Raw genomic sequence first — 23267 nt, forward strand, 5'->3', positions numbered from 1 at the left:
CTCCATTGTTTTCAAATGTACAATCATCTGGGGGAATAAAAACGCTCTTCCCATGGTCTGACACCTCAGTGGCCAATGACAAAGCATTACATCACAGCCAGCCAATGAAATTCAACATTACATTTAGGTTGCTTTTTCAGAGCAGCCAGCGAATCAAATAGCACTAATTTGCCTTCAGTTCAGGCTTCCACTTTGCAGTCATCCACATGTCTTTTATTCGCTCAAAATAAACAGGTGCTGTTATTAACTTCTTATTAAATTATCTACACAGAAAACAAGCTGTAAAAGTATGTGTGGCAGTGAAGCGTTTTGTTAATAATCAGAGGTTTGCTAGTTATATTCCTGGATATTAATAGTTAAGACATATTATTATTATTATTATTATTATTATTATTATTTATTTCTTAGCAGACGCCCTTATCCAGGGCGACTTACAATCGTAAGCAAATACATTTCAAGTGTTACAATACAAGTAATACAATAAGAGCAAGAAATACAATAACTTTTGTTCAAGTGTGACAAACCACAATTCAATAATACAGCAGATAATAGTGATAGTTACATCAGGATATGATTAAATAGTGATAGTTACATCAGGATATGATTAAGTACAAAATACTACAGGTTAAACACTTGGCAGATTACAGTATTCTGAAGTACAGGATTAAATGCAGTAAAATAGGGGGCAGATAAGAGCAGAATAAAGCACATTTACATGAAGGGTTATAGTGTCCCAGGATACAAACAGAGGAGTTCTACAGGTGCTGTTTGAAGAGGTGAGTCTTAAGGAGGCGCCGGAATGTGGTCAGGGACTGGGCAGTCCTGACATCTGTAGGAAGGTCATTCCACCACTGCGGAGCAAGGGTGGAGAAGGAGCGGGCTCTGGAGACAGGGGAGCGTAGCGGAGGTAGAGCTAGTCTGCTAGTGCAGGCGGAGCGGAGAGGTCGAGTGGGGGTGTAGGGAGAGATGAGGGTCTGGAGGTAGCTGGGTGCAGTCTGGTCAAGGCATCTGTAGGCTAGTACAAGAGTCTTGAACTGGATGCGAGCGGTGATCGGGAGCCAGTGGAGCGAGCGGAGTAGTGGAGTAGCGTGGGAGAAGCGAGGCAGAGAGAACACCAGGCGGGCAGCAGAGTTCTGGATGAGCTGGAGCGGACGGTTGGCGGACGCAGGGAGGCCAGCCAGGAGGGAGTTGCAGTAGTCTAGGCGGGAGAGTACCAGGGGCTGGTACAATCTTTATTTTATAAAGCTCCTAGATGCACGCATCTCAAAGCGTAGAAACACAAAAACCACAGAGAACCATCTATCCATGCAGCATATTAAGAGTATACATAATATAACAAGAAATTACACAAATGAAAAACCAAACCATGATCAAAATGTCTGAACGTACCCATCATTCCCCGGGGCGCATGACGGCTCTCTGCGGCTCTGAGTGGAGGAGGCTGAAGTAGAGATATTGCAGAGTGATTGTAAATAATGAATACACTGTCAGTTACCTGAATAGGTTTTTGCTGTATCTGCTGTAATATTGTGAGCTGTGTGTGTGTGTGTCGGGTTTACAGTCTACTTCAATTATATTCATCTGTTTTTTTTACTTTCATGTTTCCAAAGTGCAAAACAAAAACTACAACTGCAAAAGAGAAAAGAGAACCGACTATCAAGTGTAATAAAACTCTAAGATGTTATTTTTGTAATGATTTATCAATGGAAATTACAGAGGCATCGATACAGTACTGTGTGTATTACAAGCGTTAAATAAAAAAAAAAAAAGCATTCTTGTTGTGTTAGTTTTGAACAGTGTGGTTATGTACATGTTCACATGTTCAAAAACGATTATAGATATATGCTACTTGAAAGAAAAAAGTACACCCCCACAGAAAGCCAATTCTTACATTGGTGCATAACATGATCATTCATATAAAGTAATCACCCATAGTTTGTTATATCAGTGCAGTGTAATACCACATTATATTTTAATGGTAAGGTTGTGGAAAGCAGATCACTCTCTCTCTCTCTCTCTGATCACAATATTAAAAATGCCTGCACGCTTTTCCACGCGTGTGACGACACATTCATGTGACAGACATGGACCAATCAAAACGCGAGACTGTTGTGCGGTTCCATCCCAGAGAGCGGGTGCGCGTCATCATCCGGGAACTCCGAGCTGCTGACGCTTCAAACAGAGCGCGGCGTTTCTCAAACAGCGCGAGATAAACACCGAGCCGTGAGGAGGCGGGTTAATTATTATCATTATTATTATTTGTGTGTTTAGTTAAACGATATTACATACCCGTTTGTAAGGCGTGGACGAGACTAAAAGGTAAGTTACAGTATTATTCATTTTAATTGAAGGTTATTTGTTTGTGACGGTTTGTTTGTTAAATGAACAGGCGTGACGTCATCAACAACACCGAGTCCATTTAAAATATAACAATTTAATCAATAAAAAATAAGGTACCGACGTTTTTATGTTTAATATTAATGACAACGTGTTTGAGTCTTAGTGTGTTAGCTGGGTATTTACATTGAGGGGCAGGCGAACTACCGCTATACCATAGTGTGTGTACAACACTGATCAACGAGGGGCGCGAAAACTGACTAATTATATATATATATATATATATATATATATATATATATATATATATATATATATATATATACTTACAGAGACTTACAAAGACTGTAGGGTATGTGTGAACTACGCGAAAACTGACTCATATATATATATATATATATATATATATATATATATATATATATATATATATATACAGTGCCTTGCAAAAGTATTCAGGCCCCTGACCAATTCTCTCATATTACTGAATTACAAATGGTACATTGAAATTTTGTTCTGTTTGATATTTTATTTTAAAACACTGAAACTCAAAATCAATTATTGTAAGGTGAGATTGGTTTTATGTTGGGAAATATTTTTAAGAAAGAAAAAAATGAAATATCTTGCTTGCATAAGTATTCAACCCCCACACATTAATATTTGGTAGAGCCACCTTTCGCTGCAATAACAGCTTTAAGTCTTTTGGGGTAAGTATGTACCAGCTTTGCACACAGTGTCGGAGTGATTTTGGCCCATTCTTCTTGGCAGATTTGCTCCAGGTTGTTCAGGTTGGTTGGACGACGCTTGTGGACCGCAATTTTCAAATAGTGCCACAGATTCTCAATGGTATTGAGATCAGGACCTTGACTGGGCCACTGTAGGACATTCACCTTTTTGTTCTTGAGCCACTCCAATGTTGCTTTGGCCTTGTGCTTGAGATCATTGTCCTGCTGAAAGGTGAATTTCCTCCCAAGCTTCAGTTTTTTAGCGGACTGAAGCAGGTTCTCTTGCAGTGTTTCCCTGTATTTTGCTCCATCCATTCTTCAGTTTTAACAAGATGCCCAGTCCCTGCTGATGAGAAGCATCCCCACAGCATGATGCTGCCACCACCATACTTCACTGTAGGGATGGTGTGTCTTGAGGCATGGGCAGTGTTAGGTTTGCGCCACACATAGCGCTTTGAGATTTGGCCAAAAAGCTCTATCTTGGTCTCATCTGACCACAAAACCTTTTCCCACATCGCAGCTGGGTCACTCTCATGCTTTCTGGCAAACTCCAGACGTGCTTTCAGATGGTACTTTTTGAGTAACGGCTTCTTTCTTGCCACCTTCTCATACAGGCCAGTGTTATGCAGAGCTCTTGATATGGTTGACTGGTGCACCATTACTCCACTCCCTGCCACTGAACTCTGTAGCTCCTTCAAAGTGATTGTTGGCCTCTCTCTGGCTTCTCTCACAAGTCTCCTTCTTGTTTGAGCGCTGAGTTTTGAGGGACGGCCTTTTCTTGGCAGTGCCTGGGTGGTGTGATGCAGCTTCCACTTCCTGATTATTGATCCAACTGTGCTCACTGGGATATCCAAACACTTGTATATTATTTTGTACCCTTTCCCTGATCTATGCATTTGTATTACTTTATCTCTAACTTCTGTAGAATGCTCTTTGGTCTTCATTTTCCTTCAGATTCACAGCCTGACCAATGATCCTTCAACAGTGGGGTTTTTATCCAGAAAATGTGACAGCAACTTTAATGGTTCACAGGTGGAGGCCAATGGTAAGGTAATTGTGTCCTCGTTATGGCAATTTCTTTCATCGGTGTAAACTGGGAGCTTCCACAGCACAGGGGTTGAATACTTATGCAAGCAAGATATTTCAGTTTTTTATTTCTTAAAAATATTTCCCAACATAAAATCAATGTCACCTTACAATAATTGATTTTGAGTTTCAGTGTTTTAAAATAAAATATCAAACAGAACGAAATGTCAATGTACCATTTGTAATTCAGTAATATGAGAGAATTGGTCAGGGGTCTGAATACTTTTGCAAGACACTGTATATATGTGTGTATTATATGCACACATTATTATTTCAGCAAAAATAAACTGCCAGTACATTCTGGGACTTTCACATGTCTTCCACTATTCCACTTAGTACGATACTAAAATTCTTAGTCCATGGCAAGAGTTAAACTAAGTTAGTCCCATACTTGGTATCCTCTAGAGGGCAGCAGCAGTTATTTTTGGCTTCGGTGCAATTGATACCTTTTTTAGTACGCAGCTGGGGACTAACTTCAGCCTCCAAGTTCGTTGCAATTGGTATCTAACTTGCGCACTAGTTTAGTACGGAGCTGCGTACTAACCACGGGATCATCCCCAGTTACTACGCTGCTTTCAGTTCAGTGCAGTTGACCCACTGAGGATAAAGGGAACATTGACTGATTCTGCCAGAAAATGTCACGACAAAGAGCCCACGTTGCAAATATATCAGCAAACGAGAGACTAAAAGATTTTCATTGCTTTGCTTTGAACACTGTGAAGGTGACGGCCGATGCGATCCACAGGGGAAATTCGACATTGACTTGTTTTGGTCATCGACAGCTGACCGTCTTCTTCATGTGAAAACATTAGCTTTCAGATACATCGATGCAGTAAATACAGCCGATGCCGAGCGCAGCACCTCGCTGTGGAATCTTGTCCTGTCCGATCGGAGGCGTTCTCTTTCGGAAGACAAACTGAAGGAGCTGGTGTTCCTTTATATCAATCATGGAATTTAGAAAAAAATCCATTGTTTTCTAGTTATTATTTTTCAACTTATGCTAGTATTTTCATATCCAGTATGAGAGAAGGACCCAATACAACTGCACAATAGTTTTGTTACTTTGCACACACTTGTTCAGAGAGACTGCATCATTTTGGATATTTTTTTTTTTCTGTGCATAATTCCCTGGGGTGTAAGAGATTCGAAAGACTTTAAGAGAAGATTCAGGCAGTTGAGAGCATGAGAGTGCATTGTCAGATTGTGTGTGTGCTTTTCTTCTTTATTTAAAAGTGGTTTCTGTGAAGTGGTATGGTTTATATATTGCTTATGCTGCTTTAGTAGTGACTTCAATATAAAACATACTGTATGTTTTCTAGGTTTGAAAGTGCTGTTGAAAAAGTTACTGAAGTTTATTGTAGTTTAATTAGAATAAAAAAAAAACATTTAATCAGGAACCTTTTTGTGACTTTCTGCCCCTAGAAGGATGTTATTAGAATAATCGTAACTGATAATCGATAATCAAATTGACTTGTAAAAGTGATAATGTCTCAACACTAATCCATGCCTCCGATATGATACGCTAGTCATTCACAATACAGATGCAGCTTCAAATAGCAGAGTGAAAAAATAAAAATGAATCTCTGTCAACTTTCCCCTGTGTAGTCAGTCTATATCAAAAAGTGTTCTCTTGGGAGGTATTCCTATATGCAGAGACTACTGGGTATGTTCGAAATCTGAAACAAATGTTAGAACATGTTGCTTGAAAGAAATCTGCAATAAATAATATATGGAATGGATACATTATGTAAACATTTCAACAGATAAAATCCTCTGGTAATATGAAGTTATTACAAGAAATTGTAAAGTCCCTTCATTAGCAAAGCCACCCCTGCTATTAAGGACAGATGTTGTCGGCCCCTTGAATGGCCTTCATAACCCTGTATTTAAATAAATACATGCATTTGTTTTTCAGCTATTAAACAGAATCCCGTGTGCTGCCATGGACAGTGTGAAGATGGAATCTGTCCAGATTAAAGAGGAGTTCCTTGAACTTGTCCCCATTAGAGTGGAGTTCTCTGGGCTGGCTTCCCTCCCCATTAAACAGGAGCTCTGTGAGATGCAATGTGACAGCAGTCAGCTAGAGGTCTCTGATATTAAAGCTGAGCACAATGACCTGGAGAGCCCCCAGACAGAAGAACCCCTTCCTGTTAAACAAGAAGAGGTGCTGGAAACTGTCCGTATTAAATGGGAGCCCCTTGAAGTAGAGTTTGACCACATGGAACCAGGGAAGGAAGAATCTGAGGACTTCAAACCAAACATCCCTGAGCTGGAGCCTGTATGCCTGCGGGAGTGTAGTGTGGTGCTGGAGAGAATCTGTGTGAGAGAGCAAGGCGCTGGAGAGGAAGGCTCTCCCAACAGCATGCAAGGAGGTGGAAAGGAAGACGGGCGCTCCCATTCAGAATGCAGTCTAGCAGGTGAGTGACTCCCAGTAGCTGTGACATTGTCATTCTAGATTGGGTGAAATCCACAGTGTGGTTGAGAGGGAGGGAGGGAGCATGTAGGCTAGATTACTAGCTGTTTGTTTTTGCTGTACCACTCCAACCAGTTCAAGATAGGACTCACTACTGGTGAACTTCAGATACAGATATAATGTAGTCATTGCTGGGGGGGGGGGTATTATACCAAGGGGGAGAAACACTAAAGTACTGTATATCATTATAAATGTTCAGTGTAACAGTATATGGATATTTCTGTAAATGCGTAAAATAATGCTATTTAAAGATATAATTGTAGCATGTGTTAGAGGAAATAGACCTGAAACGTCACAGGAGGTCTTTGAAGGCAGATTTTGATCCCAGGGCTCGGTTTCACCAGCATCAGTCTTTACTGACTGCTTTTACACATAAAGTAAAGGCTTTGTTTATTTGGTTTTTTTAAGCTGTTGTAACCTATTGCAAGCCCCCACAGCTAAAATTCACATGTTTTAATCCACTCCACCACCTGCCCTAAGCCAGGAATGCAAATAATACTCCTACTGCATAGCAGATTCGCCTGTTCCAGGTTTTAAAATGAGCCTGATTAGCCCCAATGTATAGGTAACAAGCACAGGTGTGTCTTATTAAACTGCTAGTAAATCCAGGAAGGGATCAAACTGCTATGCAAAGGAGGGGCTTATTTCCATCCCTGCCTAAGCCAGCAAGCAGTCCCTCTTACTTTTCTGTTCGTATTTTCCAGGTTCCAGTCCAGCAGCTAAAGCGAGGGCGGGCGCTGGAGAATATCCTGACTGTGGGAAAGGTTTCACCCAGTTAGAGCATTTTAAAACACACCAGCGAATTCACACAGGAGAGAAACCGTATCGCTGCTCTGACTGTGGGAAGAGTTTCAGTAGGTCACAAAACATGAAAAAACACCAGCGAATTCACACAGGAGAGAAACCGTATTCCTGCTCTGACTGTGGGAAGAGTTTCAGTCGGTCAGACAGCCTTGTTTCACACCAGCGAACTCACACAGGAGAGAAACCGTATCGCTGCTCTGACTGTGGGAAGAGTTTCATTAGGTCAAGAGACATGAAAACACACCAGCAAATTCACACAGGAGAAAAACCGTATTGCTGCTCTGACTGTGGGAAGAGTTTCAGTCAGTCATACAACCTTGTTTCACACCAGCGAATTCACACAGGAGAGAAACCGTATCACTGCTCTGACTGTGGGAAGTGTTTCATTAGGTCAAAAGACATGAAAACACACCAGCAAATTCACACAGGAGAAAAACCGTATTCCTGCTCTGACTGTGGGAAGAGTTTCAGTCGGTCAGACAGCCTTGTTTCACACCAACGAATTCACACAGGAGAGAAACCGTATTCCTGCACTCACTGTATGATGTGTTTCCGTAGGTCAGGAGACATGAAAAAACACCAGCGAATTCACACAGGAGAGAAACCGTATTCCTGCTCTGACTGTGGGAAGAGTTTCAGTCAGTCCGGACACCTTGTTTCACACCAGCGAATTCACACAGGAGAGAAACCGTATCGCTGCTCTGACTGTGGGAAGAGTTTCAGTTACTCAGGAGACATGAAAAAACACCAGCGAATTCACACAGGAGAGAAACCATATTCCTGCTCTGACTTTGGGAAGAGTTTCAGTCATTCAAACAACCTTGTTTCGCACCAGCGAATTCACACAGGAGAGAAACCGTATCACTGCTCTGACTGTGGGAAGTGCTTCCGTCTTAAACAAGGCTTTCAAAATCACCAGAGAATTCACAGAAGAGCGAAACCTTAAAGACTATGTTAATTGGGACTGTTCTATCATGAAGAAAAAAATGTTAACCTTGCATCATGAATTTGAAACAAAAACACTTTGGAAATGTGAAAAATCGCCAAGTTATCAAAAGTGCCCAGCCATTTAAAGTAGAGATATCAAAAACACAAGCCAAGTTTCATGAAACCTTTGGGGCAACCTTGCTCAGCACCAAGGAAATGGGCACAACTATCAAAGAGGTGGGGGCCAAGGTTGCCCCAATTTTACAACTAACACATTTCTCAGTTTTAATTCAGAAATCAATTGTTTCTACTAACTGGGCTTGTGTTTTTCATGCATTTGATCTGCTTTTACTGTGTCTGAAAAACACAAGCCAAGTTAGTAGAAACAACTGATTTCTGAATTAAAAATGAGAAATGTGTTAATTGTGAAATTAATTGATTAATTATACAACACAATAGTAAGCAACGCTAAAACAACACCTATGTCTAACTTGTATTTAAATTAGCAAAATGTACTTTTTAAAGGTTGTTGTATCAAATTGAGTTCTGTCGCTTTGCCTTTCTGAGTCGTTGTCAGTGCTGGAGCCTTCATCATGTGACGCAGCACCCAGGCAGACTCTGCATTCAGAGGATATAGAGGACTGCTGGGAAAGAGCCTTTTAGGTAGTGAAAAAAACATGAAAATAAAAAGTCACAACTAATCATGCATTTTTTTAAATGATCTAATGTTCAATAAATTTTATTTTTTAGATGTGTTTATTATTTTTATTTGTCATGATCTGTGTGTTTTAATGCTGCACCGAATTCCTGTTGATTTTGAAGATACTGGTTAATCTTCCCCTCTAGTTCCAGCTAGCACACAGCTCCTTGGTATTGCAACACTTCAGCATGTTTAGAGCTCGGATGCAGTACAGGAAGCTCCTCTTTAACTCTCTGAGTCCCCAGCCAAATCAACAACATGCAGAGCGCAGGCTTCTCTTAATATAAGCTTATCCTCACCGCTCATTGGTCGGGTTAGAGTAGGTGATTTGCATAACTTTCCACCACCCGCACAGCAGAGCGAGCCCGCAGGGGGCGGTGCACACACACACACACAACAGGTAGCAGCTCATACACAGACGTTAGATGTAAGTTTTAGTTTGTTTGAAAATGTTTAATTAATTTTAACAATAAAAAGTGAGCTGAGGAAACAGTGTGAAACCAGCAAGTTATTTTATTAGCTGCATGTTCAGCATTTCTGCTTCTGTGCTTATGGCAGCATTTACAAGTGCTGGAACCAGGCAGCAGCAGAGAAGCAGACAGAGGGAGAAGGGAGTGACGTCACATCCGCAGACTGAAGTCCGAACGGGGCTGGCCGCAAACAACACAAGGAGAACACGTGCAAGAAAGCATCCGGGGACACAAGAGACAAGCAAACACAACACACGTGTGCAACCGCACACACACACAAAACAACAACACAATAAACAAACAATTCAAAAAATAAATTGTACAAGTCCTGCAAGGGCTGATGGGAATCCAGTCCCCTGGTTCTACATCATCTATTTACGTTTGAACAACTAAAGTCAATTTGAATGTTCAACTAACTTAAAATGGAGGAAAGCAATTTGAGTTTTTAAGTGAAAGTAATTTGATTTAATTTATTTAGAATGAGTTTGGGGATTACAGTACATATATATATATATACACACACACACACACACACAGTGGTTAATTTGTGCCAGGGCTGGCTGGGGCTCAGCCCGGCACCTCTGGTCTTGACGAAGTGCCGGCATCTCTTCAGCTATGAGATTTAAAAATGTCATAAAATGTTTTGCTTTCAAATGCGTTGTCTTCCAATTCTCAACAGAGATCCATCCATTCTGCACCCACGCTACTGGGTTTGATTGAATGAGTCGGCCACAACACGCTTCAATATGAAAGCTGAACATTAATTTCAATAAACACGTTTTTAATGAAAAACAAATTGTAGCCTACTTCACTATAGTAAAAACTGGCTTCTGTTATTTTCAATTTACCACTGCTTCCCATTATACCACTGCTTAATAACAGGAAGAACATTTTATTAAGGGGTAGTGTTGAACTTAAACGTGTTGGTGCTGCCTGTCTCCCTATCCCCACGCAGGAACATTATCCTGCTACCCTTCCCTATTCAGCCATCAGCGGAGATGATTCAACCACGAACAGCGACATGTATGAGAATAGGAAAGTGGAGGAGGCTGACGTAGAGGATGAAGACATGGATATTGCAGAGTGATTGTAAATAATGAATAGACTGTCAGTTACCTGAATAGGTTTTTCCTGGTATCTGCTGTAATATTGTGAGCTGTGTGTGTGTGTGTGTGTGTGTGTGTGTCGGGTTTACAATCTACTTCAATTATATTCATCTGTGTTTTTTTCTTTCATGTTTTCAAAGTGCAAAACAAAAACTACAACTGCAAAAGAGAAAAGGGAACCGATTATCAAGTGTAATAAAACTCTAAGATGTTATTTTTGTAATGATTTATCAATGGAAATTACAGAGGCATCGATACAGTACTGTATGTATTACAGCCGTTAAATAAAATAAAAAAAAAACATTCTTGTGTTAGTTTTGAACAGTGTGGTTATGTACATGTTCACATGTTCAAAAACGATTATATATATATGCTACTTGAAAGAAAAAAGTACACCACCACAGAAAGCCAATTCTTACATTCGTGCATAACATGATCATTCATATAAAGTAACACCCATAGTTTGTTATATCAGTGCAGTGTAATACCACATTATATTTTAATGGTAAGGTTGTGGAAAGCAGATCACTCTCTCTCTCTCTCTCTCTCTGATCACAATGTTAAAAATGCCTGCACGCTTTTCCACGCGTGTGACGACACATTCATGTGACAGACATGGACCAATCAAAACGCGAGACTGTTGTGCGGTTCCATCCCAGAGAGCGGGTGCGCGTCATCATCCGGGAACTCCGAGCTGCTGACGCTTCAAACAGAGCGCGGCGTTTCTCAAACAGCGCGAGATAAACACCGAGCCGTGAGGAGGCGGGTTAATTATTATCATTATTATTATTTGTGTGTTTAGTTAAACGATATTACATACCCGTTTGTAAGGCGTGGACGAGACTAAAAGGTAAGTTACAGTATTATTCATTTTAATTGAAGGTTATTTGTTTGTGACGCTTTGTTTGTTAAATGAACAGGCATGACGTCATCAACAACACCGAGTCCATTTAAAATATAACAATTTAATCAATAAAAAATAAGGTACCGACGTTTTTATGTTTAATATTAATGACAACGTGTTTGAGTCTTAGTGTGTTAGCTGGGTATTTACATTGAGGGGCAGGCGAACTACCGCTATACCATAGTGTGTGTACAACACTGATCAACGAGGGACGCGAAAACTGACTAATTATATATATATATATATATATATAGAGAGTTTAGCAGACACCTTTATCCAAGACAACTTACAGAGACTATAGGGTGTGTGTGAACTATGCATAAACAGCGTCTCACCCGAAACACGGAGCACAAGGAGGTTAATAATAGGGTCCGAGTTATTTTCACATGTTTTTTACTGTTAGATTTGTGGCTATAACTCTTTAACTATAAAGGTTACAGGTACATGAAATGAATGCGCACCCACTAGACTTCCAAAAAATCAATTAAATAGCCTGAGACGCACCCTGTTCAATACAGATAACAAAAACCACAGAAAAAGGAGAGGTGATTTTTAGAAAAACACATTTATTGTTTGTAAAAAATATTTTAGCATGGCCAGCTCAAATCTGGCATTGCGCAATGAAACTTCAACATGTAGGGATATGGATAATTTTTTTTTAAAACAAATTGGACACCAAATAAAGTAATTATGGTCATATATACAAAAGGGACAAAAAAGCAACCAAAAAAAAAAGATTAATTGAAAATGTGCAAAAGAAGAAAAAAAAACATTCAAATGGTTTGTCCGAGGCACCCTGATTATGTGGCACACGATGGGGCTGCTCACTGTGGCTTGAATAGCCAGCAAGGTGGCAACCAGGGCAACATAACCCTAAACAGCTCCCGGCATCTGAGCCACAAACATTGGAGATATATATATATATATATATAATATGTGTGTGTATATATATATATATATATATATATATAATATGTGTGTATATATATATATATATGTATGTGTGTATATATACAGACGTGCTCAAATTTGTTGGTACCCCTCCACAAAAAACGAAGAATGCACATTTTTCTCTGAAATAACTTGAAACTGACAAAAGTAATTGGCATCCACCATTGTTTATTCCATATTTAATAGAAATCAGACTTTGCTTTTGATTTTTTATTCAACATAATATTGTAAATAATAAAACAAATGAAAATGGCATGGACAAAAATGATGGGACCGCTAACCTAATATTTTGTTGCACAACCTTTAGAGGCAATCACTGCAATCAAATGTTTTCTGTAGCTCTCAATGAGACTTCTGCACCTGTTAACAGGTAGTTTGGCCCACTCTTCCTGAGCAAACTGCTCCAGCTGTCTCAGGTTTGATGGGTGCCTTCTCCAGACTGCAAGTTTCAGCTCTTTCCATAGATGTTCAATAGGATTCAGATCAGGACTCATAGAAGGCCACTTCAGAATAGTCCAATGTTTTGTTCTTATCCATTCTTGGGTGCTTTTAGCTGTGTGTTTTGGATCATTATCCTGTTGGAGGACCCATGACCTGCGACTGAGACAGAGCTTTCTGACACTGGGCAGTACGTTTCGCTCCAGAATGCCTTGATAGTCTTGAGATTTCATTGTGCCCTGCACAGATTCAAGGCACCCTGTGCCAGGCGCAGCAAAGCAGCCCCAAAACATAACCGAGCCTCCTCCATGTTTCACTGTAGGTATGGTGTTCTTTTCTTTGAAAGCTTCATTTTTTCGTCTGTGAACATAGAGCTGATGTGACTTGCCAAAAAGCTCCAGTTTTGACTCATCTGTCCAAAGGACATTCTCCCAGAAGGATTGTGGCTTGTCAATATGCATTTTAGCAAATTCCAGTCTGGCTTTTTTATGTTTTTCTTTCAAAAGTGGAGTCCTACTGGGTCTTCATCCATAGAGCCCACTTTCGCTCAAAAAGCGACGGATGGTGCAATCAGAAACTGACGTACCTTCACCTTGGAGTTCAGCTTGTATCTCTTTGGCAGTTATCCTTGGTTCTTTTTCTACCATTCGCACTATCCTTCTGTTCAATCTGGGGTCGATTTTCCTCTTGCGGCCGCGCCCAGGGAGGTTGGCTACAGTTCCATGGACCTTAAACTTCTTAATAATATTTGCAACTGTTGTCACAGGAACATCAAGCTGCTTGGAGATGGTCTTGTAGCCTTTACCTTTACCATGCTTGTCTATTATTTTCTTTCTGATCTCCTCAGACAACTCTCTCCTTTGCTTTCTCTGGTCCATGTTCAGTGTGGTGCACACAATGATACCAAACAGCACAGTGACTACTTTTCTCCATTTAAATAGGCTGAATGACTGATTACAAGATTGGAGACATGTGTGATACTAAATAAAGAAACTAATTAGTTTGAAATATCACTATAATCCAATTATTTATTATCTTTTCTAAGGGGTACCAACAAATGTGTCCAGGCCATTTTAGAATATCTTTGTAGAATAAGCAATAATTCATCTCTTTTCACAGCTTCTTTGCTTTATTCTATGACATACCAAAGGCATGCAAGTATACATGATAAAATAGCTTTTAATTTCATCACTTTTCAGGAGGAATGAAGCATTATTTCAATGAGCTGTAAGGGTACCAACAAATTTGAGCACGTCTGTGTATATATATATATATATATATATATATATATATGTATGTGTGTATATATATATATATATATATATGTATGTGTGTGTATATATATATATATATATATGTGTGTGTGTATAATATATATATATATAGTATGTGTATGTATGTGTGTGAAAATAGGTCCTTGTGCCTTCGATGTCGCCATTTCATTTATATTGATTTTGGGTGTTTAAATACATCGCACAGACTCTTACATCTCGATTTGTATTTCATTACTGACAGTTTATCAATTTTCCAAAAACTGGAGGTCATGCTGTTTTACTAAACATTTTAAAACTTAATACATAAACAATTACCATAACACACAGGATCGTAATATAGGGCCAATTGCAACGAACTTGCAGAGTTAGTACGGAGCTGCGTACAAAGTTGCGTACTAGCTAGTACGGTACTATCTCAGGATCATCCCCAGCTGCGGACTAAGTTAGTACCAATTGCATCGAAAAAACAAGCGGAACAAAGTTGGAGACTAGCTGATCCCCAGATTTAGTACGGTACTGAGGATCAAGCATTGTTGTTGTTCCCAAACAGGATCTGAAGGGGGCTCTGAATCATTCTTTCATTCATTCCTTATCAGAACCGCTTCATCCTTTTACAGGGAGCCAGACACGGCGCAAGGCGGGGTGGCTCTGAATCAGAACATTTGAAATATTTGCAACAGTAATGTATGTATTTTACGATATTATGAGCTAATAATCATTTTTACAATGTTACAAATAGGCCGACAGTAACACATAAATATTAAGTCGTCTCTAACATATATTTATATGTCTGCACGTAATAATTTATTTTTTTGATTTAAGATATATATGCATGGTAAAGTACTCCATATCAGGGCACACAGACTTCCTATAAAATACTCAACCAAGTGCAATGCCATGAAATAAACTAAGCTGGTTTAATGTTGACACTCAACACACACGAGCTGTTTCGACACCGTTGTCATTGGACCACAGGTAGTACAAAACAGGGAAGGGGTGGTATTGCGAAGACGTATCCTAGATAATCACTTCTAAAAACACCCTGAGAAGAGCACTGATTATTTTATTTTTCAATGTGCCCCCGGGTCCTACTACATAAAATAACACTTAAATCACATTCTACCCACTGTGTCCCTACTCCTCAATATCTCTGCTCACCCCTAAGAACCACCAGTGTCGAGTCCCCTCAACTTAAAGGGAATGAAAAGACTTGCTGCCCAACCCCCCCACCCCCACCCCAAAAATAAAGTCTCTCAAATGTTAAAGCTACTATCACATACTACAGGCTCTACATGCATGACTGTAATGCTGCCCACACTTTCCTTCACTTTTAGTAGTTAACAGTATTGTAGTCGTAATGTAATTTTATTTTACTATTACAATATCCGTACAGGCAGCAGATGCTTCAAATATAGTGATGGCATATGTATGTGTGTATTATATGCACACATTATTATTTCAGCAAAAATCAACTGCCAGTACATTCTGGGACTTTCACATGTATTCCACTTAGTACAATACTAAAATTCTTAGTCCATAGCAAGAGTTAGACTAAGTTAGTCCCGTACTTGGTATCCTCTAGAGGGCAGCAGCAGTTATTTTTGGCTTCGGTGCAATTGATACCTTTTTTAGTACGCAGCTGGGGACTAACTTCAGCCTCCAAGTTCGTTGCAATTGGTATCTAACTTGCGCACTAGTTTAGTACGGAGCTGCGTTCTAACCACGGGATCATCCCCAGTTACTACGCTGCTTTCAGTTTAGTGCAGTTGACCCACTGAGGATAAAGGGAACATTGACTGATTTTTGCCAGAAAATGCCACGACAAAGATCCCACGTTGCAAATATATCAGCAAACGAGAGACTAAAAGATTTTCATTGCTTTGCTTTGAACACTGTGAAGGTGACGCCCGATGCGATCCACAGGGGAAATTCGACATTGACTTGTTTTGGTCATCGACAGCTGACCGTCTTCTTAATGTGAAAACATTAGCTTTCAGATACATCGATGCAGTAAATACAGCCGATGCCGAGCGCAGCACCTCGCTGTGGAATCTTGTCCTGTCCGATCGGAGGCGTTCTCTTTCGGAAGACAAACTGAAGGAGCTGGTGTTCCTTTATATCAATCATGGAATTTAGAAAAAAATCCATTGTTTTCTAGTTATTATTTTTCAACTTATGCTAGTATTTTCATATTCAGTATGAGAGAAGGACCCAATACAACTGCACAATAGTTTTGTTACTTTGCACACACTTGTTCAGAGATACTGCATCATTTTGGATAATTTTTTTTTTTCTGTGCATAATTCCCTGGGGTGTAAGAGATTTGAAAGACTTTAAGAGAAGATTCAGGCAGTTGAGAGCATGAGAGTGCATTGTCAGATTGTGTGTGTGCTTTTCTTCTTTATTTAAAAGTGGTTTCTGTGAAGTGGTATGGTTTATATATTGCTTATGCTGCTTTAGTATTGACTTCAATATAATGCATACTGTATGTTTTCTAGGTTTGAAAGTGCTGTTGAAAAAGTTACTGAAGTTTATTGTAGTTTAATTAGAATAAAAAAATAATAATCAGGAACCTTTTTGTGACTTTTTGCCCCTAGAAGGATGTTATTAGAATAGTCGTAACTGATAATTGATAATCAAATTGACTTGTAAAAGTGATAATGTCTCATCACTAATCCATGCCTCCGATATGATACGCTAGTCATTCACAATACAGATGTAGCTTGTAGATTCACAATGTAGATGTAGGAGGCTGTGTGGTCCAGTGGTTAAAGAAAGGGGCTTGGAACCAGAAGATCCCCGGTTCAAATCCCACCTCAGCCACTGACTTATTGTGTGACCCTGAGCAAGTCACTTAACCTCCTTGTGTTCCGTCTTTCGGGTGAGTCGTAATTGTAAGTGACTCTGCAGCTGATGCATAGTTCACACACCCTAGTCTCTGTAAGTCGCCTTGGATAAAGGCGTCTGCTAAATAAACAAATAATAATAATAATAATAATAATAATAATAATAATAATAAAATAGCAGAGTGAAAAAATAAAAATGAATCTCTGTCAACTTTCCCCTGTGTAGTCAGTCTATATCAAAAAGTGTTCTCTTAGGAGGTATTCCTACATGCAGAGACTACTGGGTATGTTCCAAATCTGAAACAAATGTTAGAACATGTTGCTCGAAAGAAATCTGCAATAAATAATATATGGAATGGATACATTATGTAAACATTTCAACAGATAAAATCCTCTGGTATTATGAAGTCATTACAAGAAATTGTATGTCCCTTCATTAGCAAAGCCACCCCTGCTATTAAGGACAGATGTTGTCGGCCCCTTGAATGGCCTTCATAACCCTGTATTTAAATAAATACATGCATTTGTTTTTCAGCCGCTACTAAACAGAATCCCGCGTGCTGCCATGGACAGTGTGAAGATGGAATCTGTCCAGATTAAAGAGGAGTTCCCTGAACTTGAACCTGTCTCCATTAGAGTGGAGTTCTCTAGGCTGGCTTCCCTCCCCATTAAACAGGAGCTCTGTGAGATGCAATGTGAGAGCAGCCAGCCAGAGGTCTCTGAGATTAAAGCTGAGCACAATGAATTGGAGATCCCCCAGACAGAAGAACCCCTTCCTGTTAAACAAGAAGAGGTGCTGGAAACTGTCTGTATTAAACAGGAGTCCCCTGAAGTAGAGTTTGAGCACATGGAACCAGGGAAGGAAGAATCCGAGGACTTCAAACCAAACATCCCTGAGCAGGAGCTTGTACGCCTGCGGGAGTGTAGCGTGGTGCTGGAGAGAATCTGCGTGAGAGAGCAAGGCGCTGGAGAGGAAGGCTCTCCCAACAGCACGCAAGGAGGTGGAAAGGAAGACGGGCGCTCCCATTCAGAATGCAGTCTAGCAGGTGAGTGACTCCCAGTAGCTGTGACATTGTCATTCTAGATTGTGTGATATCCACAGTGTGGTTGAGAGGGAGGGAGGGAGCATGTAGGTTACATTACTAGCTATTTGTTTTTCCTGTACCACTCCAGCCAGTTCAAGATAGGACTCAAGCCAGTTCAAGATAGGACTGGTGAACTTCAGATACAGATAGAATGTAGTCATTGCTCTAGGAGTTGGGGGAATTATACCAAGGATTAGAAACACTAAAGTACTGTATATATCATTATAAATGTTCAGTGTAACAGTATATGGATATTTTTGTAAATACGTAAAATAATGCTATTTAAAGATAGAATTGTAGCCTGTGTTAGAGGAAATAGACCTGAAACATTACAGGAGGTCTTTGAAGGCAGATTTTGATCCCAGGGCTCGGTTTCACCAGCATCAGTCTTTACTGACTTTGCTTTTACACATAAAGCAGAGATGCAAACGGCTCCGATTTGGCTGAAACAGATACTATTTGGGAGATTCTGCTGCGGCGCTACGTCAAAGAGGTATAATACTGTAACTTGTATTAAATAAATAGGTGATGTGTACTTTACTGACTCTGCTTTTACACATAAAGTAAAGGCTTTGTTTATTTGTTTTTTTTAAAGCTGTTGTAACCTATTGCAAGCCCCCACAGCTGAAATTCACATGTTTTAATCAAATCCGCCACCTTCCCTAAGTGAGGGATGGAAATAAGACTCCTATTGCATAGCAGATTCACCTGATCCAGGTTTTAAAATAAGCCTGATTAGCCCCAATGTATAGGTAACAAGCACAGGTGTGTCTTATTAAACTGCTAGTAAAACCAGGAAGGGATCAAACTGCTATGCAAAGGGGGGCTTATTTCCATCCCTGCCTAAGCCAACAAGCAGTCCCTCTTACTTTCCTGTTCATATTTTCCAGGTTCCAGTCCAGCAGCTAAAGCGAGGGCGGGCGCTGGAGAATATCCTGACTGTGGGAAAGGTTTCACCCAGTTAGAGCATTTTAAAACACACCAGCGAATTCACACAGGAGAGAAACCGTATCACTGTTCTGACTGTGGGAAGAGTTTCAGTAGGTCACAAAACATGATAAAACACCTGCGAATTCACACAGGAGAGCAACTGTATCGCTGCTCTGACTGTGGGAAGAGTTTCAGTCAGTCAAACAACCTTGTTTCACACCAGCGAATTCACACAGGAGAGAAACCATATCACTGTTCTGACTGTGGGAAGAGTTTCAGTTACTCAGGAGACATGAAAGCACACCAGCGAATTCACACAGGAGAAAAAACGTATCGCTGCTCTGACTGTGGGAAGAGTTTCAGTCAGTCCGGACACCTTGTTTCACACCAGCGAACTCACACAGGAGAGAAACCGTATCGCTGCTCTGACTGTGGGAAGAGTTTCAGTAGGTCAGGAGACATGAAAGAACACCAGCGAATTCACACAGGAGAAAAAACGTATCGCTGCTCTGACTGTGGGAAGAGTTTCAGTCAGTCCGGACACCTTGTTTCGCACCAGCGAACTCACACAGGAGAGAAACCGTATCGCTGCTCTGACTGTGGGAAGAGTTTCAGTAGGTCAGGAGACATGAAAGAACACCAGCGAATTCACACAGGAGAGAAACCGTATTCCTGCTCTGACTGTGGGAAGAGTTTCAGTCAGTCCGGACACCTTGTTTCACACCAGCGAATTCACACAGGAGAGAAACCGTATCACTGTTCTGACTGTGGGAAGAGTTTCAGTAGGTCAGGAGACATGAAAAAACACCAGCGAATTCACACATAAGAGAAACCGTATTCCTGCTCTGACTGTGGGAAGAGTTTCAGTCATTCAAACAACCTTGTTTCACACCAGCGAATTCACACAGGAGAGAAACCGTATCGCTGCTCTGACTGTGGGAAGAGTTTCCGTCTTAAACAAGGCCTTCAAAATCACCAGCGAATTCACAGGAGAGTGTGATAGAAGAATGATAGAATAATCGCACGAAGAGTTCTAATCTAATATGTTTGGGTGATCTCTGTGATTTGTATAACCTGAATAATGATATTATATGAAGTTTGATGTTAACAAAGTATTAGATTTACAATGTTGAACTAACACACTGGAATGTGGCCAAGGGTCAGCAGCCCTGTTTTCAGAGAAGTGCATGAGTCAGCGACATGAGAATAGGACACTGTCTCAAATGATAATATTTTGAGACAGCGATAGTTCCTCTTTTCTCCCCAGTCACTTAGCTAATATTCTTGTATTAGGGGAATCAACTTTGTGAGACCTGACAGACACTCTCTCCCTAGCAACTAGAAAAATCAACCAATCAGAAAAGTCGGTAGACAACAGTGTCAAGAATACCACGGGGTTGGTTTGAGCTGACTGAGGAGGATAGGAATTACCACAAGTCATGAACTCTGTGCAAAAACTGATTATATAAGGAACTGTTTGACTTAGTGTATTTTGAGCTTTCTTTGCGGTTGCTTGCAGAGTCTGTGTTACTTTGTTGAATGCTCCAGTCTGCAGACTAATAAAGTGTGAGTTGCTCCGACTTGTCTCTGTCTCAATCGTTCTCTCGGTACGGGACCGGTGCCTGCTCGGTTGTATGCAGAAAATTCCACCACAAGAGAGAAACCTTAAAGACTATGTTAATTGGGACTGTTCTATCATGAAGAAAAAAATGTTAACCTTGCATTATGAATTTGAAACAAAAACACTTTGGAAATGTGAAAAAATGAAAAGTTCTCAAAAGTGCCCAGCCATTTAAAGTAGAGATATCAAAATCACAAGTCAAGCTTCATGAAACCTTTGGGGCAACCTTGCTCAGCAGAAAGCAAACAGACACAACTGTAAAACCGATGAGGTCCAAGGTTGCCCCAGTTGTTTCTTCTAACTTGTATCAAAAACACAAGTTAACTTGGAAGAAACAATTGAGGCAACCTTGATCAGCACCAAGCAAACAGGCACAACTATCAAAGAGGTGGGGGCCAAGGTTGCCCCAATTTCACAATTAACACATTTCTCAGTTTTAATTCAGAAATCAGTTGTTTCTACTAACTTGGCTTGTGTTTTTCATGCATTTGATCCGCTTTTACTGTGTCTGAAAAACACAAGCCAAGTTAGTAGAAACAATTGATTTCTGAATTAAAAATGAGAAATGTGTTAATTGTGAAATTAATTGATTAATTATATAACACAATAGTAAGCAATGCTAAAACAACACCTATGTCTAGCTTGTATTTAAATTAGCAAAATGTACTTTTTAAAGGTTGTTGTATCAAATGGAGTTCTATCGCTCTGCCTCTCTGAGTCGTTGTCAGTGCTGGAGCCTTCATCATGTGACGCAGCACCCAGGCAGACTCTGCAGCCAGAGGATATAGAGGACTGCTGGGAAAGAGCCTTTTAGGTAGTGAAAAAAACATGAAAATAAAAAGTCACAACTAATCATGCATTTTTAAAATGATCCAATGTGCAATAAATTTTATTTTTTAAGATGTTTATTTTATTTGTCATGATTTGTGTATTTTAATGCTCCACAGAATTCCTGTTGTTTAGCAAGATACTGGTTAATCTTCCCCTCTAGTTCCAGCTAGCACACAGCTCTCCTGGGTATTGCAACACTTCAGCATGTTTAGAGCTCGAATGCAGTACAGGGAGCTCCTCTTTAACTCTCTGAGGCTCCAGCCAAAACAACCACATGCAGAGTGCAGGCTTCTCTTAATATAAGCTTATCCTCACCGCTCATTGGTCGGGCTAGAGTAGGTGATTTGCATAACTTTCCATCACTCGCACAGCAGAGCGAGCCCGCAGGGGGCGGTGCACACACATACACACACACACACACACACACACACAGGAAAACAACAGGCAGCAGCTCATACACAGACGTTAGATGTAATTTTTAGTTCGTTTGAATATGTTTAATTAATTTTAACAATAAAAAGTGAGCTGAGGAAACAGTGTGAAACCAGCAAGTTATTTTATTAGCTGCAAGTGCAGCATTTCTGCTTCTGTGCTTCTGGCAGCATTTACAAGTGCTGGAACCAGGCAAGCGCAGAGATGCAGACAGAGGGAGAAGGGAGTGACGTCACATCCGCAGACTGACCGCCGAACGGGGCTGGCCACAAACAACACAAGGAGAACACGTGCAAGGGAGGCAGCCGGGGACACAAGAGACAAGCAAACACAACACACGTGTGCAACCGCACACACACACACAAAACAACAACACAATAAACAACAAACAATTCAAAAAATAAATTGTACAAGCCCTGCAAGGGCTGATGGGAATCCAGTCCCCTGATTCTACTTCAACCATTTATGTTTGAACAACTAAAGTAAACTTGAATGTTCAACTAACTTAAAATGGACGAGTGTTATGAATACAATTTGAATTTGTAAGTGTATGTAACTTGATTAAATTTATTTAGAATGACTTTGGAGGTTACAGTGTGTGTGTGTGTATATATATATATATATATATATATTGGTTAATTTATGCCAGGGCTGGCTGGGGCTCAGCCCGGCACCTCTGGTCTTGACGAGGCAAAGCGCCGGCACCTCTTCAGCTATGAGATTTAAAAATGTCATAAAATGTTTTGCTCTCAAATGCGTTGTCTTCCAATTCTCAACAGAGTTCCATCCATTCTGCACGTTCTTGCGTGCGCTAAACAGAGACAGCGCTGTCACGTTACCATTTCAGCTGCGTGCTATAAACATGACACTGGCTGCGATAGAAGGACTGCCACGCTCGTGTGTCGTTTGTTAAACACAAATAAGTTTACTTGATTTGAAAAACGTCTTGAACGATTAAAGCAAATTCCACACTACTGGGTTTGATTGAATGAGTCGCCCACAACAAGCTTCAATATGAAAGCTGAACATTAATTTCAATAAACACGTTTTTAATGAAAAACAAATTGTAGCCTACTTCACTATAGTAAAAACTGGCTTCTGTTATTTTCAATTTACCACTGCTTCCCATTATACCACTGCTTAATAACAGGAAGAACATTTTAAGGGTTAGTGTTGAAGTTAAACGCGTTGGTGCTGCCTGTCTCCCTATCCCCACGCAGGAACATTACCCTGCTAACCTCCCCTATTCAGCCATCAGCGGAGATGATTCAACCACGAACAGCGACATGGATGAGAATAGGAAAGTGGAGGAGGCTGACGTAGAGGA

General features: G+C 40.3%; 1 pseudogene; it reads left to right on the forward strand.

The window, feature by feature from the left end:
• LOC131709042 (zinc finger protein 850-like) overlaps window positions 1–21555 on the forward strand; it is a 48378-nt pseudogene extending 26823 nt beyond the window's left edge.
• Window positions 21556–23267: the final 1712 nt, after the last annotated feature.

Source organism: Acipenser ruthenus, chromosome 41, assembly GCF_902713425.1.
Source record: "Acipenser ruthenus chromosome 41, fAciRut3.2 maternal haplotype, whole genome shotgun sequence".
In the NCBI taxonomy this organism is placed as follows: Eukaryota; Metazoa; Chordata; class Actinopteri; order Acipenseriformes; family Acipenseridae; genus Acipenser; species Acipenser ruthenus.